We start from the raw sequence: 14,842 nt of genomic DNA on the forward strand, positions 1-14,842 counted from the left end.
CACCACAGAGAGAACTCTTCTCGGGCAGACTGCCCTCATCAGAAGAGATCTGCACAAAAAAGGCAAGAGTGAGACATGAAGCCAGGACAGCTGAGTGAAAGAAAGAGGCATTAGCAGTGAAATTCATTCTGGCCGCTTGCAAAGCTATAAAGTGCAGCAGGATGGAGTTTTGCTTCTCCATTTGGGAACTGTGAAGTCTGAGGAGGATGCTCTGTTTGGAATGGAGAAGGAAGGCCAGGCAACCAGATCTGTTGTCCGGGTCATCAAACCTTTGGATATTATAAGAAATACAAGAAATAGAGTTAAAAAGTTGAACAAACAGATGTGTACCATGGATAGAGATCTCCCACTAAATCCCACTGTCATCCTCCCTTGCCTCTGGATCAGAACACTGGATGTTGGATGTTTCTCCCTGCAGCCCTCAGAGATGCTTTTGGGATCTCAACTCACCAGTGCTGCTGCGTCACAGACTCAGAGTTCCTCCCTCAGACACAGTCACAATCAGCAGCCTGGGGCTGAGCACTGCAGAAAACATCCACACATCTCTCCTCTCTCCAGAAATATGGAAGATGAGTTCTGCTGTCCCCAGGTGTCGAGCATTGACCTAAGAAAGAGGTGGCAAAGGAGACAGGAATAGCGAGGCCTGAGGTGGCTTTTCTGTCCTCAACCTTCAAGGCTGTGGCTGCAATGTTGTGGTTCTTTCAGCACCTTTAAGCTAAAGACTGACTGTACCTTTGTACCTGAAGAAAAATATACAATCCTGTTCCCCTCATCCACATGAAGGTGATGTGAGGGCTGTTCTTTGGGATGCATATCCTGGATAATAAACCTGGCTCTGCCAGAAATCAAATTCCAGATGTGCAGACTGTGATCTATGGCAGCAGAAAAAGCACAGGTTCCTTTTTCAAACACTTCCACACACCTCACCTCAGCTATAAAATAAGAGGGGCTCACAAAATGAGGAATTCTCAGTGCTTTTGGAATTTAGGAGAGTGCTTATGGCTGGGACATATCTGTGTGCCTAAAGCTCTGACTGCCAAGCTGTCACAGCTCTTTTCAGGCCTCAAAACAGCTTTCCAGCCTCAAAAAGTGGAGAAGGCTCAGCAGAGTGTCCAGGAAGGATGTGCAGCATCTCAAAAACTTCCATATTCCAGACAATCATGGAGCCATCCTGGGAAGCTGCCACCAGCAGCTGGCAATCAGGACCAAGTGCCATCGCTGTGACGCCTGCCACGACACACAGAGAGGAGGGAGAGGCTGCTCTTGCCGCCACAGAGAGAAAAGGGATATTTTGGAGCTTGTTTATGTGCGGTGTTTCCCCAGCTGGAACCCCCGGTCCTGTCTGAACCCCGTGGTCTGTGCCAGGAGCAAGATTAGGTTCCTGCAGACATATCTAGGTCAGTGTGTGCTTTTGTTGTCCTGACGACAAAATGACCCACTTTCCCCTCATTTGTGGAAGCAGTTGCCAATGGGGCTGGGGCATGGCCGAGCACAAAGGCGCAGGACCTTCCTCCTGCCTTTGTCTCCAAGCTGGGTTCCTGCAGAAATAGAGGTTTTCTCCTCCTTGCTCTGTTTATTGTGTTTCTTGCATCTCATTCATAGCAGATAGATAATTAGAAATATCGTTGGGCTGTATCTGCCCCAGGAATGATCCTACCTTTGAGGATTCTGATGGGGATTTTTGTGTAGGGCCCCACGTGGAAAAATCCACACAGTGAGATGAGCATGGGATAGGGACAGACCCTGCAGCAGCTCAGACACTGCTGGCACAGCTGCCCCATGAGCTCTGGGCAGGAAGGCAGCAGGGGAAGAAGCCTGGCCAACATTTCTGAGTGGATTATACTCCTCCCTGAGAGGGCAGAGACAGAAAAACCTTTTAGAACAAGACTCTGGTGAGCCTGTGAGAGCAGCCATAGCTGATTTCTGTGATGTACAACGTGAAATGAGCTGAGCTGGCCTTATCTGGTAATACAGGGATGGCTCCAGTGTAAAACCTGGGAAATGTAACGGTGTGGCAGGATTCTTCCCTGAGGAAGGAGTGGGTATTCCAAGGAGAAGACAGGAGCAGCACTCTGTGCCCTGCCCTCCAGTTTGCTTTAAAGCTGCAAGGGAATCCAGATGGCTGACAGAGTATGAATCTTTTTACGGATCCCAGAATGGATAAATTAGTCACTGGTTTTAATTCCTCATAAAAGTACTTTTACTTGGAAAGGAAAAGTCCCGTTCTTTCCCCGGCAAACTCTTGTGTCCCACTGTGTCCCTGAAATGGGTGTTACCTTCAGGGCTGTACAGGAGACTGCAGGTTCAGCACACACGGCAAAGCCATCAGCAACACTCTCCATTCCAGAGGCAGTTATTTTACAGCTGATCCACTTTATATTCCCTGCAGGGAGAAATGCTATTAGAGCAAAGAACATCAGCCCTGAGAATGCACCTGAGTTATTCTGAAAAGACTGAGGTTTGGGGAAGGAAGGGATGGAAGGATGAACAGCCACTTGCAGGGGAACTAGGACTGCTTTGCTGGGGATGTGGAGGGCTCCCATTGTCACAGTTCCTTCTGTAACCTTTTAAACACTCTATGGTTTGGGTTTTTTTCTAAATTTGGTAGATTTTTTAATATGTTTTCTTCCTGGCATTTGGAGTATCTAGATGATTTCTTTCAGCTGCTAAAGGAGTGTGGTGGTAATTCTGGGATAACAATTTGTAAAGTTAGCTTATTTCCTTTCTCCAAGTTTCCTTCTCACGGCACAGCAGAAAGGGTGTGACCCTTACCCGTGGCTGTAGGCATGAAGCAAAGCACACCTCTGCACACCCCTTCTCCTTACCCAGCACATCCCTTTTTAGCTCCTCAGTTCCTCCAGCATGAAGTAAACGAAGTGGCAATTCACTCAACTTCCTCAGGTTTGGGGCAGTGCCAGAGAACCAGAATGGCTGAGAGGCAACCTGGGAGCTACCAGAGCAGTGGGTTTGAGATGTGGTGTGTGGATCGATCTGTTTGTTTTCACAACTTCAGTGCCAGACACCCAGCTCCTGGTATGGAGACAGCACTTCCAGGGCTTCCATTGTTTTCCTGTTAGCAGGAAATGTTTTTCCTGACTAAATTTCTCTTGCTGCAATCTAAGGCAGGCTGCCTTTCTGCAGAGGAATAATAAATGACTTCCTTCCTTGCTGCAGTAGCATTTTACATGTGTGAAGAGTGAATGACAGTCTGTAAAACTTCTTTAGATCTCCTTGGTTGTAGATACCAGTTTAAAAAACGTGTATATATATCTTGATCATTGGAAGCACTGAATAGTGTTCTTTAGTATTATTTCCACTGTCTTTTGATTTCAGACCCTGTCCAACAGCCTGGAGAATACAGAGCTCTGGTCCAGAGCTTATGTGGAAATACCTGCTGATATTCCTCACCTTTGTGTCAGCGCTCAAGGTCCTGCTAATATGTGGCAACATAAGAGGTTTCTTCATTCCCCAGCTCCAGGTCCCCTTGTAGAAATCTGCCAGAAGAAAATGCCTGTTGATTTGGTCTTGTTTTGATAGGTAACGATGCTGCAGCACTTCAACAAATTGCCTGGGAAGAAGTTCCGCGTCTGACAGCCCGTTTCTGCAAGCAAAGTGAGATATAGGAAAGGAAATTATTTATCCCCCTCCTCACTATTTACACTGACACCCACAAAGGGAGGGTGAGGGGTTTTCTGGCTGTCCAGAACAAGTCACCGAACATCCTGCTAGCTCATGTGGCCGCATAGCAGTCCCAGGTGAGAGCTTACACCCTGGATAAGCCACAGAGATAATTTCCTTCTTCAAGTAATCCCAGAACATCTCCTTCAAGGCTCTGGTGTAGATAGGCTGCCAGGCATGAGGGAAATGTAACCCTTGCTAAATATATGTAAGAACACTTTCACAGGCTTAAAGAACTGAGAGCTTTGACTGTGTTTAGACAGATTGCCTATGAACAGCAGGAAATACAGGCTGTTCCACCAGATCCAGCAGCACCCACCATGAGGGAGCAAAACAGCCAAGCACGTGAGCCACGAGGACGGTGCTGTGGGACTTTTCCAGTCCCCACACAGACGGTGCATGGCATCCTGGGCTGTGCCAGCAATCAGCAGCTCTGAAGTGGAGCTGTAAGATGCCCATTTCTGGCCTCCTGGAAGGCCAGCTGGAAGCGCAGGGCTTGCCTCTCATGAGAGAAGCTCTGATGGAAATAGGCCCATTGAGCTGGGCTTATCTGTTTTCTGTCTGATGCCAAGAGTACCTCTAGCATCTCCCACCTTCCTCACAGGATAAGAGTCCTACTTCAAAGTGTGCCCCAGCCTCAGGCACAGCTTGCTGGGGGGTGTTCGGAGCATCAGGCTCTGCTGTGGAAATGGAAATGACAATGTGGACTTGTGGAGGGCAATCTGATGGGAGTCAGCGGGATCTGTGAGCCCCATGGCCAGGCAGCAAACTCTCCACAGAGTCCAGGAGCAGCACCAGTGTCCGTGTGCCACAGTGGAAGACTGAGGAGGAGTTTGCTGAGGATCAGGACTAAGTCACTGCAAGCCTGGTTGGTCTGGAGTGGAGGTGGTGACAAATCAAATGCTAAACGGATTTGGAAACAAATGTCCCTCAGCAGGCTGTGAAGGGCAGAACTGAGCTGGGATGTCCTCAGCAATAGTCACAGCACTGTCTTGCCCTACAGCAGTTTGCACCTGCTCAGGTAATTCGCACATTCCACAGCCTGGTGGCCCATAAAGGATGAGGGTTGTGTGGGGTTTATCGTTGTCCTGCCTAATACACTGGAAAGTGTTATCCAAATTCTGTCTGCCGCAGAAAAACCTGCAGTTCCTCAGGCCCAGAGCTGTGTGGTGGCCCAGCTCTTGCAGAAGCTGCCCTGGCTCCTCACTGATCTGTCCTCAGCATTGGAGAGTCCCTAAAATCTGGTGATTTGTGACAGCAGTGGACTGCTGACAAAGTTGTTTCAGCTATTTATTATTGTCCTTGTGCTGAGGGTTGCCAGAGTCTTTACTTCAGGTCACAGTTTGTACTGTGAGGTGCTGGGGACAGTGGCTTGCAATTCTTGCTTTAAGGTTGCTGAGCAGCTGTTCTGCTTCACTCTCTGAACCATCCTCTTTTTCCAGCAGCTCACTGGTTATCCCCTGTCCAATCTGTCTCTTGGAATCCTCAGGTGTCCGTAGTGGTTGCCCAGGAGACCTTGCAACAGGAAGACAAGGGCCGGTGCTCATGCACTGCTGCAGTTGTTGGAAATGATATAACTTTCCTGACTCATTTTTAATTAGTTGTTTTAATTAATCAAAAGCAGCACCCGCTTTTAGCTTTTTTTCTTAGTTAAGTTTCTTCACAGGCTCTTCGAGTTACTTTGATCACTAAGTCACTGAAACCTCAAGTTGCTAAAACTAACCCTGAGCAGCTTCAATAAACAGAGCCAAAGGATGTTGAAGCTTTGACATCTGGGATCTCACATTTATGACCCTTCAAGGACATTGGAGAAACCAGAAGGTACAGAGGAGATTAAGGCCTGAAAAGCTGGGGACTCCCCATGTGAGAAAGAGATGATAAAAGGACTAAAGAATGTAGACCAAATCAACATCAAGAGTGAGAAATCAATAACCAATAGAGGATAGAATACTGATTAACAAAGAGAATTATGTAACTTGGAACCAATGAACATTGATTTCTTTGTTTGCTAAAAGTGACCAAGTTTTGTGTCAGTGTCATGTGGAGGTTGGGGCTTTGTCAGCCACACACACAAACCCTCGACAGGAATAAACTAATTCCTGACTCACTGATACTAAAAAGGCAGTGTTAGGGGGGTTTATTTATCCCAAGGACTGTGGTAACACAGACACAGCTGGGGTGGGGGCTGGATACCGCCTGTGCACCTGGGATTGCCAGGGAGGCTCAGAAAACTTGCTGGTAATTCCAGCATCCTTGTGGCTTCCCTGTTGGATGGGGACAGAGCCCAGCCTGCCCTGTGCCCAGGGAGACGCGCATTTCCCGTGGTGAAGGTGAGGCAGTGGAAGCAGAATTCGTTTGGGGACTCCTGCCAGTGGTGTTGCGAGATTGGCTGCAGGGTGGAGAAGAACCACAGGAACAGGGCTGAGCCTGGGAACTTTGGTTAGGACTGAAGGCTGGATCGGGGAAGAGTGAGATCCTGGGAAGGGTCAGCATGCACTGTCCGTGCAGCCTAGTAGCACAGAATGAGCTCCAAGTGCAAACCCAGAGCGTAACCTTTGAGCAGTGCCTGTCAGGGGACGGGGAGCAGTGGAACCTTGGTGGGTGGCTCTGCTGAAAGCTGCAGGCACACGCTGAGGTTCCGTGTGAGGAGCACACTGCCCCAGTGCCCCTGTGGGTGTCACCTGCACGTGTGACACGGCTCTGCTGGGCCCTGAGGGCAGAGCTCAGCCATGGAGAGCTCAGGCTGCAGCAATGCTGGCTCAGCTCTCATGTCTCTGTCCCTCTGCTGCTGATCTCGGGTGGAAGTGACTCAAGGGAAATCAGACAAACTTGCACAAATACTTAATGGGTTATTTATTTACTTGTGCCTTCGGTTATACTCCCGAAGACTTCGTGTGTTTATTCTCTTGGTTCAGCAAAACCGTCTCCCCTCCTAAAGCTAAAACAACCCGAGGAAGCCACTTGGCACTTCTGCAGGTGTCTGAGCCTCCCCCTGTGCAAGGCTTAAAGCTCTGGGTGTGGATTTCTCTTCGGGGCTGTCACCAAAGTGCTTCAAGGACACTGAGCTGGGCTTGGGAGCTCTCAGGGCTTAGGAGGAGTGAGCAGAGGGTTTAAGGCAGAAGCAGGGAGCTGGTGCCAGCCTGCAGTGTGACACCCTGCTCTGTCCCTGCTGGTTGCTATGGCATTTTCATTTCTGGTTCTTTGCAAGGGGGATTTGTGGTTTTTCCCTGGTTACTGAGCAAACCTCGGCAGTAGGGAGGACTGGTCACTACTAATGTAAAAATGGTGATATGAGAAAAATTAGGTTGTTCAACTTTTAGACGGGTCTGAACATCCGTGGTAGAGAATCCCAGAAGGTCTTGGGTTGGAAGGGACCTTAAAGATCATCCAATTCCAACCCCCTGACATGGGCAAGGACATGCAACTCTAATTGCCAGAACTCTGCAAGAGACACTGAGATATTCAGAATCTCTTGCTAAGGATTTCTCCTGTGCAAAACTTGGGGATTTTGGACCATGGATGACACAGTAAACAACCTGGTCTTTCAGGAACCTCATGCCTGTAGGTTGTTTGCTGCAACATTTCAAGCCTATATTCTGCCACAGAAGGATCCCCCATGTTTCAATAGCCTCTTTTATGCTAGAAATTCTGTGCAAATTAGTCTAATTAGGATTAAATTACCCCTGAAGTATATCCAGTGGAATTTATACATGGCACTTTTTTTCCAACTGAATACAGAAATGGAAGGATGATATAAACCCTCATGTCCAAGTGTTTGAAGGTGATGAGCCACCTAACTCAGCCTTGAAATCCAGACAACTCAATTAAAAAAATACACTGTATTCAAAAGTTCTAGGAAATTGGTACAGCCATAGTTGACTTCCAAGGAGATGGAAAATCTATGTGTATTTTGGGAGTACTTTTTCCTCCATCACACGCATTTTGATGGCCTTTAGACAGGACAGACAGGAGAGAAGTGATTTACCTCAAACATTAGGCCTGTGCCTCTGGATACGCCTTCTCCAGGAGGGCATCTGTCTCCACAGCCAGGTCTGCATGGGAGGATCTGAGCAGAGCACCTCAAGTCAGGAATGTGAATCACAGAAACATAAAACAGAATCAAAGAAAGTCCTGTGTGGGAAGGGACCCACAGGGATCATGGAGTCCAACTGCTGGCCCTGCACAGACACCCCAACAACAACACCCTGTGTGTGGGAGAGTCACAGAGAGCAGCCTGGTGCTGGATGGAAGCAGTCCTTTGGACAAGGGATGGAGTGCCAGGACAAGGGGAATGGCTTCCCACTACCAGAGGGCAGGCTTAGACAGGATACTGGGACAGAATTGTTCCCTGTGAGGGTGACACAGGTCATCCAGAGCAGCTGTGGCTGCCCCTGGATCCCTGGAAGTGCCCAAGGCCAGGCTGGATGGGGCTTGGAGCAGCCTGGGACAGTGGGAGGTGTCCCTGCCCACGGCAGGGGGTGGCACTGGATGAATTTTAAGGTCCCTTCCAACCCAAACCAATCAGGGATCCTATGATTAAAAAACGACTATGAAAACTCAGGAGCAAGATATTTTGCATTGCTTAGTTACAGAATACAGTACAGCAGCATTGATCCAGAAAAACACATTTCTTACACCTTGCTGCAGCAAATCCTCCATCCCACTTTAAGCCCCCTCCTACTGTGCTGTTGGCCAGCTCGGCAGTGAGAAAGAGCCCCAATAAAAGGCAATTCTGCTCCCAGGGAAGCTTTTCATACACAGCCGAGTCTGAAATTCTTACACTGCTTCCCCTGCTGTGCCTTTTACAAGAGAGATTCCCACTTTCCAGAAAAATCTGTGTGACACCTTTTAAGTGATGTGTTCACTGAATTAAATCAAACAGCCAGCTAGGGAAATTTAAGATAAATTAAGAAGACAAAGCAAATAGAAAAAAATTAAGCACATACAGGCACACAACCACAAGCATGAGAGCTCTCTCCCAGCATCTCCTGTTCATGATACACAGTTTTATATTCATTGATACTATTCATACCTGCAAAATTAAAATGTATCGGGAATATAAATAAATAGATATTTTCATATTAAAAAGATAAAGGTATGTTTTATCATATGAGATTAAAATTACTTCAGAACTGGCATCTTCTCTCCCCAAAATTATGTAAACATTCATGGCACTACCGAATCATGTGATAAAGTAGTACAAGAAGGAGTGCTAAAATTAGGAGGGAGAATGGCTCTATCTGCAGCTTTCCTTGGGGCTGGCCTAAGTGAAAAGTGATCACTGATGAAGCCCGTGCCAGTGTCAGATGAGGAAAGAGCTCCCTCGGGGTGGGAATTCTCCTCTCTGCACTGCTGTCCCACAGGGAGCAAGGCTTAGCACAAAGCCCTGGAATAATTCATTAGCTCTCACCAAGACTGCAGGAGTTAAAGGAAATTCTTGTGTCACTTTACACTCCAGCCCACAGGAATTCCAAACCTTACAGTGAGAGAGTGGGTTTAACTTCTTGTCTTTTGGTGAAAATCCGATCACATTACATTTTTCAACCCAAAACTGTTCCCAAAAATGCATGAGGTCTAACACACCTTGGGCAGGTGTTGTAGGTAAAACCCAACACTGTCTGTGTCCTTACATGCCGACTGATCATAGAATCATTAAGGTTGGAAAAGACTTCCACGATCATCGAGTTCAACCTTAAATTTCAGCTTCTCTGCAGTTCTCATGGATTCCTTCCAGAAGCCTTAGCTCCAACTGTTCTGCAAACACGGATCTCTGCTCGGGCTGGAGACACCTCCCTGTCCAAACAACACATTCCCCACCTTGCACCCGCTGCAGGAGATGCTGCAGTGTTTCCTTCCCTTGGGAAGCACTTTTTGTGGAATTGAGAGCCCCTCTAAGCCTGTGCTCGCTTGTTTAAAAATGGAGTCTCAGGGAATGATTTGCAGAAGGGGGAAACTGAGTTTTTAATTCCCGAAAATCTGAGTCACTGCTACCCACTGCCAGTTACCACTTTAGGAGCTCCGTCTGGCAACTGTGTCCCAGTGGGCAGAGGAAGTGGGAAATATTTGGGCATTGTCCAAGAGGAGAAGTTCTCCACAAACATTTCTTGCTGTTCCAGCAGCGGACGGGAACGGAGCGTGTGTTGCCCGGGGTCTTGGGAAAGCCTTGTGCCTGGAGAGGCTGGAAGTGCACAGTAGTGCCTGGATTGAAGGCGGCTTTGCTGCCAGTGCCATTAATTCCTGATCTAATGCAGAATTGTGCCATCCCCGCCCCGTCCTAAGGCGCCTTCATTCCCAAATGAAGCTCCAAACGGCAGCTGCTCTGCCGGGCGGCCGCCTCACCGCAGTGCAACACGAGCAGGGAGCGCCTGATGCTTTCAGCAGCTCCGGGACTTTTCAGCTGATTTACCTGAAAAAAGCTGAGCTGATAAGGATTCGGACCAGGCTGGAAGGCTGGAAAGGAAGAGGAACCATTTTCCCACAGAGGAGATCCCGGCGTGTGTCTGAACTGAAGCTCGCGGTGCTGTCTGAGCTCCCCGAGCTCCCTCAGCACAGATTTCTCCTTAAAGGGGAGATGAGTGCTGGCAATGAGCACCAGTCTGTGGTGCCTCTCCCCAGCATGCTGCCTGCTCCTGGTTTTAAGGAAAGCCTGAGAAAATTTCAGCTACTTTTATGTCACCGAAACTGCGGGAAAAACAAAAACCCTCCAACAACATTTTAAATGTTAGAGAGTCAAGGCATTACTTTATTCTCTGGCCAGGATGTTGTTCTGGCCAGGATGTACCACAGAAATCATCTCATCCACACACAGCTCGGGAGTGCAGAGAGAATCTTTCCATAACACATGACCTTTACTAGATTTTTCAGATCTTTTATACAGTCAAAACTCATAGAAACGAATTGGGTCAGTGTTCATTGGTCTCAAGTTTTGTAGTCCTTAGTACTTGGTCTCCTATTGGATCCGGATTTCTTCGCTTCTGATGTTAATTAGATCTTCATTCCTTGATTTTCTTATCAGTCTTTTCCGGAGATGTCTCCAACTCTGCCAGAGGCAGAGTCTGGGGTAGATGTTCATAGATGGCCGCCGATGTTCTGTCCTGTTCCGTCGATGGCCTGCATCTCTTTGGGGCTACTCCCAGTCTGTTCAAAAGCTAAGCCCATCTCAGGCCTCACCTAGAGAAACAATGCCCTGGAAAGAAGCTTCAGTTGCCTTCCCTTGGGGCAAAGGTGAATAAACCTGGCTGAAGTCATATATTAAAAAAAAAAAATTAAACTGGTATATTTTCCAACTTTGATAGGAAATGGTTGACTGGAACTTCACTGCATCCTGGCAGGATCCATCTGTATTTGAAGAGGACAGATATCTCTATAGCAACCAGTGTTTGTCACTTGGGCAGAATCCTCAGGGGCTCTTCCTAAGGCACTGGGTGTGCTCCCTGTCAGGTGCTGTACACCTGCGATCCCTTTGTTCACCACCTTTGACTATTTTAGAAATAGTTTAGAAATAATTTCCATATTTTAGCACCAGTATCATTGATGGTTCAGTCCCTCTCAGCCATTTAAAGCAGGTTCCTTAACACCCAGGCAGTCAGAGGATGCCCGTGTCCTGCCTCTGCCTTCTGGCAAGCTGTGCAAGAGTGAATTTACTGAAAGGTGTTTACACTGTGCGCAATCATGGCAACATTTGGGGTGGGGAACAACCCCCAAAAGAGCAGCACGTGGGGAAAGACAGAGAAGAAAAACGTAATCACTTACAAAAAACCCAGCAAGACAGAAATCAGGAGAGAAGAAAATCCGCTTCCGGAGGGATACTGCAGCTGACAGCAGAATTCCAGAGGCAGGAGCTGGTTGGCTGCTGCTCCTGGTTTTGTCATGAAGGGCAGGACAACATCCATGCCCCACGCGTGCATCCCTGGCCCGGGGGATCCGTGGCTGCTGCTGCAGCTCTCACCCCCAGGGTCAGTGCCTGAGCTCGAAGGCAGGAAACTGCAGCTGTCAGCAGAGAACAGGGAGGAAAAAACCCATCTTTGTCCAAATGCCCTTGGAATGCAGAGGGAGAGAAGGTGCAACCCCCTCCGCAGAAGCCCTGACAGAACAGGCGTCTTCCCGTCGTGCTCACAGAGCATCCTCCGGTGTCACTCTGCCAGGCTGCTCTGTTTTCCAACATTCCCAGCACGCTGCTGCTTCACTTTGTTCCAATATGTGTTCCTGTAGGTGTTTGGGACAGCTCTTCCCATAAGGAAATGCTTTCTCCATGTCCTGTGCACACAGGGATGGTGCTCTACCAGCCAAGCAGATTCCTCCACTCAGGGCCACTTTCTGCTTCTCACAGGAGACCATAATCTACAATTTCTGTGGATTTTTGTCTTTTCCAGGAAACTGAACTGAGCATGTCAGAGAAAACCAGTATCAGCCAGAGCAGCTGCTGTGCTTTTCCTGGTTCTCTCATGAAATGAGGTTTAAGAGGCTGGTGTCTATCCTTGGCTGTATCCCTCTGGCATACAGAGGAATAATTAATGAAAAATTAGTAATCTGCATTTATGGGCTCCTTTTGCAGACAATACTTGATTACTCCCCACAGTCATCTACCCAAATAAGAAGAGATTAACCGACATCCTAATCTGTCATAAATCAAAAAGGCAGGGAGCCTTACCTCGAGAGGCAGACAAACAGCACAGAGCCTACATTAGGGTTTAGCCTACATTATTCTAAATCTAATTTAAGCCAACACGAGGATTCTGAAGTCATTTTAGGATTTTTAGGCTGCGTTTCAAGGCGCTGCAATCTGGGATGTGTTCCGTGCTTCTCCCACCGCATCTCCCTGCCTTTGTCACTGATCGCACCAGCTCTTGTCACGCACAAAGAAAATCAGCCTCACTCGCTGATTCAGGCAGTTGGTGGCAGTGGTAGCAGAAGTCCCCCAGCCTGCCGAGCTTTTTTTGGAATGCCAAGACCTGACAGCTCCATTGAAGAGCACCAGGGGCTGGGATAATTGGGGAAGCAGCAGCTTGCTTTTATAGGAATGCGGAGTCTGTGTTACGGGTTCGGGGGAGCTCGCTGTACTTTGCCAATCAAAACCAAACAGAGTCAACCAACGAAATCTTTTCCAGGGACATTCTGGATTTCCTCAGGCTATAAAAATGTTGAAGCCTCTAAACATCTCAGACCTGTTTGCCTGCATTCCAGGGCTATAGCCTACCTGTACCCTAAGGCTAAGATGGAATCACTGTCTCACACCGATTCTTCCTGACATTCACAAGCTCTTTAAAAAATTCCCTCCCCAAATTCGCTTTTGGCAAGTAAGGGAAGCAGATAAGGAAATATAAATGGCACTTTTTCTAAGGGTAATGTGTGAAAGATGCAAATGCACAAGTGTGAAAGAGAGACCAGACTCTAAGGTATTCATGACTGTTGAGCACTACCAACATCTTTTTGTCACAGATGTCATCACAGAGGTGAAGTGAGTAGCAACTGTGACTCAGGATGGCAGCGTGGGCTCTGGCATGACAGGGAACCGATTTCTCACTCTCTGCCCGTTCCCTGAGCCATCAGCCCCCAACAGCTTGTTCACAGACTGCTGCGTTCAGAGCAGGATTAAATTCTTAGCTGGGAGGTAATTTTGTGTGTGTTTATCAAGTCATGTTGATGTCTGATGAAATTCAAACCCTTTTAATTGGCATTTCCTTGTGGTGGATGGGCAGATGCCTTGGGGCCAATACTAAGAGCATCCTAAGGAGGAAAATATCAACCCACTGTGCAGAGGATTTGGCATCAACAGTATCATTTCTCTGTTGTGAGTGGTTCGCCTTGTCTGTGTCCTGTCTTCCTGGATAGAAGCAGCTCACACTAAATCCAAACTATCTTTGGGAGCTTTCTGGAAAGTCTTGTATGGATGTATATTCTGATTTCTCGTTATTTGGGCAAAGAATTAAAATATCTTGAGAGAAAAATTTTTGCTGCAGCAAAAATCCTGGGTATCCAAGGTCATAGGAAATGCCATGTTATCCCAGCCTTACCTTCCTTATCATCCTTGCAGGAGCCAGTTACATCCTCTTAAGAACAGCACAAGAACCATAAAACAGAGAATCATAGCTAAGGGCCAGGTAAAGCTGTGCTACTGTGAAACACATAAAGCTCTAATTTTTAGTGGTTTTGTGTGCCCTTAAATCACCACGAAACAGGCTTCAGGAAGGAGCAGGCATTTGGCAGCTGATCGCCTGGCAAGTGTTAAAAGGAACAACTGTACAGCTCAGGAGATGGCCAAGGGAACATCCATCTTTATCCTCTGGGTCTTTCTGCTTCACTGGATTATATAATTTGTTTATTCTTTGGACAAAGTGTGCAACAATGTAAATACTGGCATCAATAACAAAAGGAAAAGTGGAAACCAAGAACCCTGGTTGCTCTGGCTTGGTGCTCTTGTACTGGCTTTGCCCTTTCTTACAGAAACTCTTCAGAAATTCTTTCCTATGCCCTCCTCTTTTTGTTACTTCATTTACTGTGAAGAATTATTAGTGCCCTGTGTAAAACTATTCTCTGGGTTTGTTTGTTGTTGTTTTTTGGGTTTTTTTAATTACAAATACATAAGGCCTGTAGAGCTTTCCCTGTCTGTGGAGCTGATCTGCCACGATGAAAAAGCTGCAGGCATCGGGTCTGGCTCTGCAACAGGAAAGGGAAACCTGTCAATCCACATGAAATGCTGAAACAGCAACTGAAACATTTGCTTTTCCCAGCAGGCACCCAGGGCCTCTTTGAGGATTAAACCTACTGCTAAATTTAGCCTGGTCTCACTGGAGTCAGTATCAGAAGTTATCAGATCAGGACATCTTTGGAGGGAATGACGTCTGTCCCGTGGAAGTCTGAGCCCCTGAGCCCTGGCAGGCTCCTGTCCTGCCCTGGGCTGCAGCAGAGTTGGGAGCTGGGAATGTTCTGTGGAGCCAGACACTCCAGAGACATCGTGGGATTCTTCAAAGGACATGAAATACCTGCTCTCATGAGCCTGTTCATTTACAGGTCCTGAGCAAAATAACCCTGAACTGGATGTCACGGGGCAGGAGAATGGTTAAACCACCTGAAACATTGTAATCCCTTATTTTTTGAGTTGTTTTTTTAGTGTAAGACTTACACTGACCTCTTCCATTGGTGGATCATACCAATGGAAATTCCC

The 14,842-nt window shown here is 47.5% G+C and overlaps 1 long non-coding RNA gene across 2 annotated transcripts; it reads right to left on the bottom strand.

Annotated features, from left to right (window-relative positions):
* Window positions 1–2,296: 2,296 nt before the first annotated feature.
* LOC116436132 lies at window positions 2,297–10,310 on the bottom strand. Of its 2 annotated transcripts, XR_004236960.1 has the most exons (4): window positions 10,085–10,310; window positions 7,664–7,744; window positions 3,409–3,494; window positions 2,297–2,383 (listed from the first exon to the last, which is right to left on the bottom strand). It is a non-coding gene; the product is annotated as an uncharacterized LOC116436132 (long non-coding RNA). The 2 variants fall into 2 exon arrangements; XR_004236962.1 differs by lacking the exons at window positions 2,297–2,383; window positions 3,409–3,494 and adding an exon at window positions 3,518–3,601 and having other exon boundaries at window positions 10,085–10,302.
* Window positions 10,311–14,842: the final 4,532 nt, after the last annotated feature.

The sequence above is a fragment of the Corvus moneduloides genome, chromosome 28 (genome assembly GCF_009650955.1).
Source record: "Corvus moneduloides isolate bCorMon1 chromosome 28, bCorMon1.pri, whole genome shotgun sequence".
Classification (NCBI taxonomy): Eukaryota; Metazoa; Chordata; class Aves; order Passeriformes; family Corvidae; genus Corvus; species Corvus moneduloides.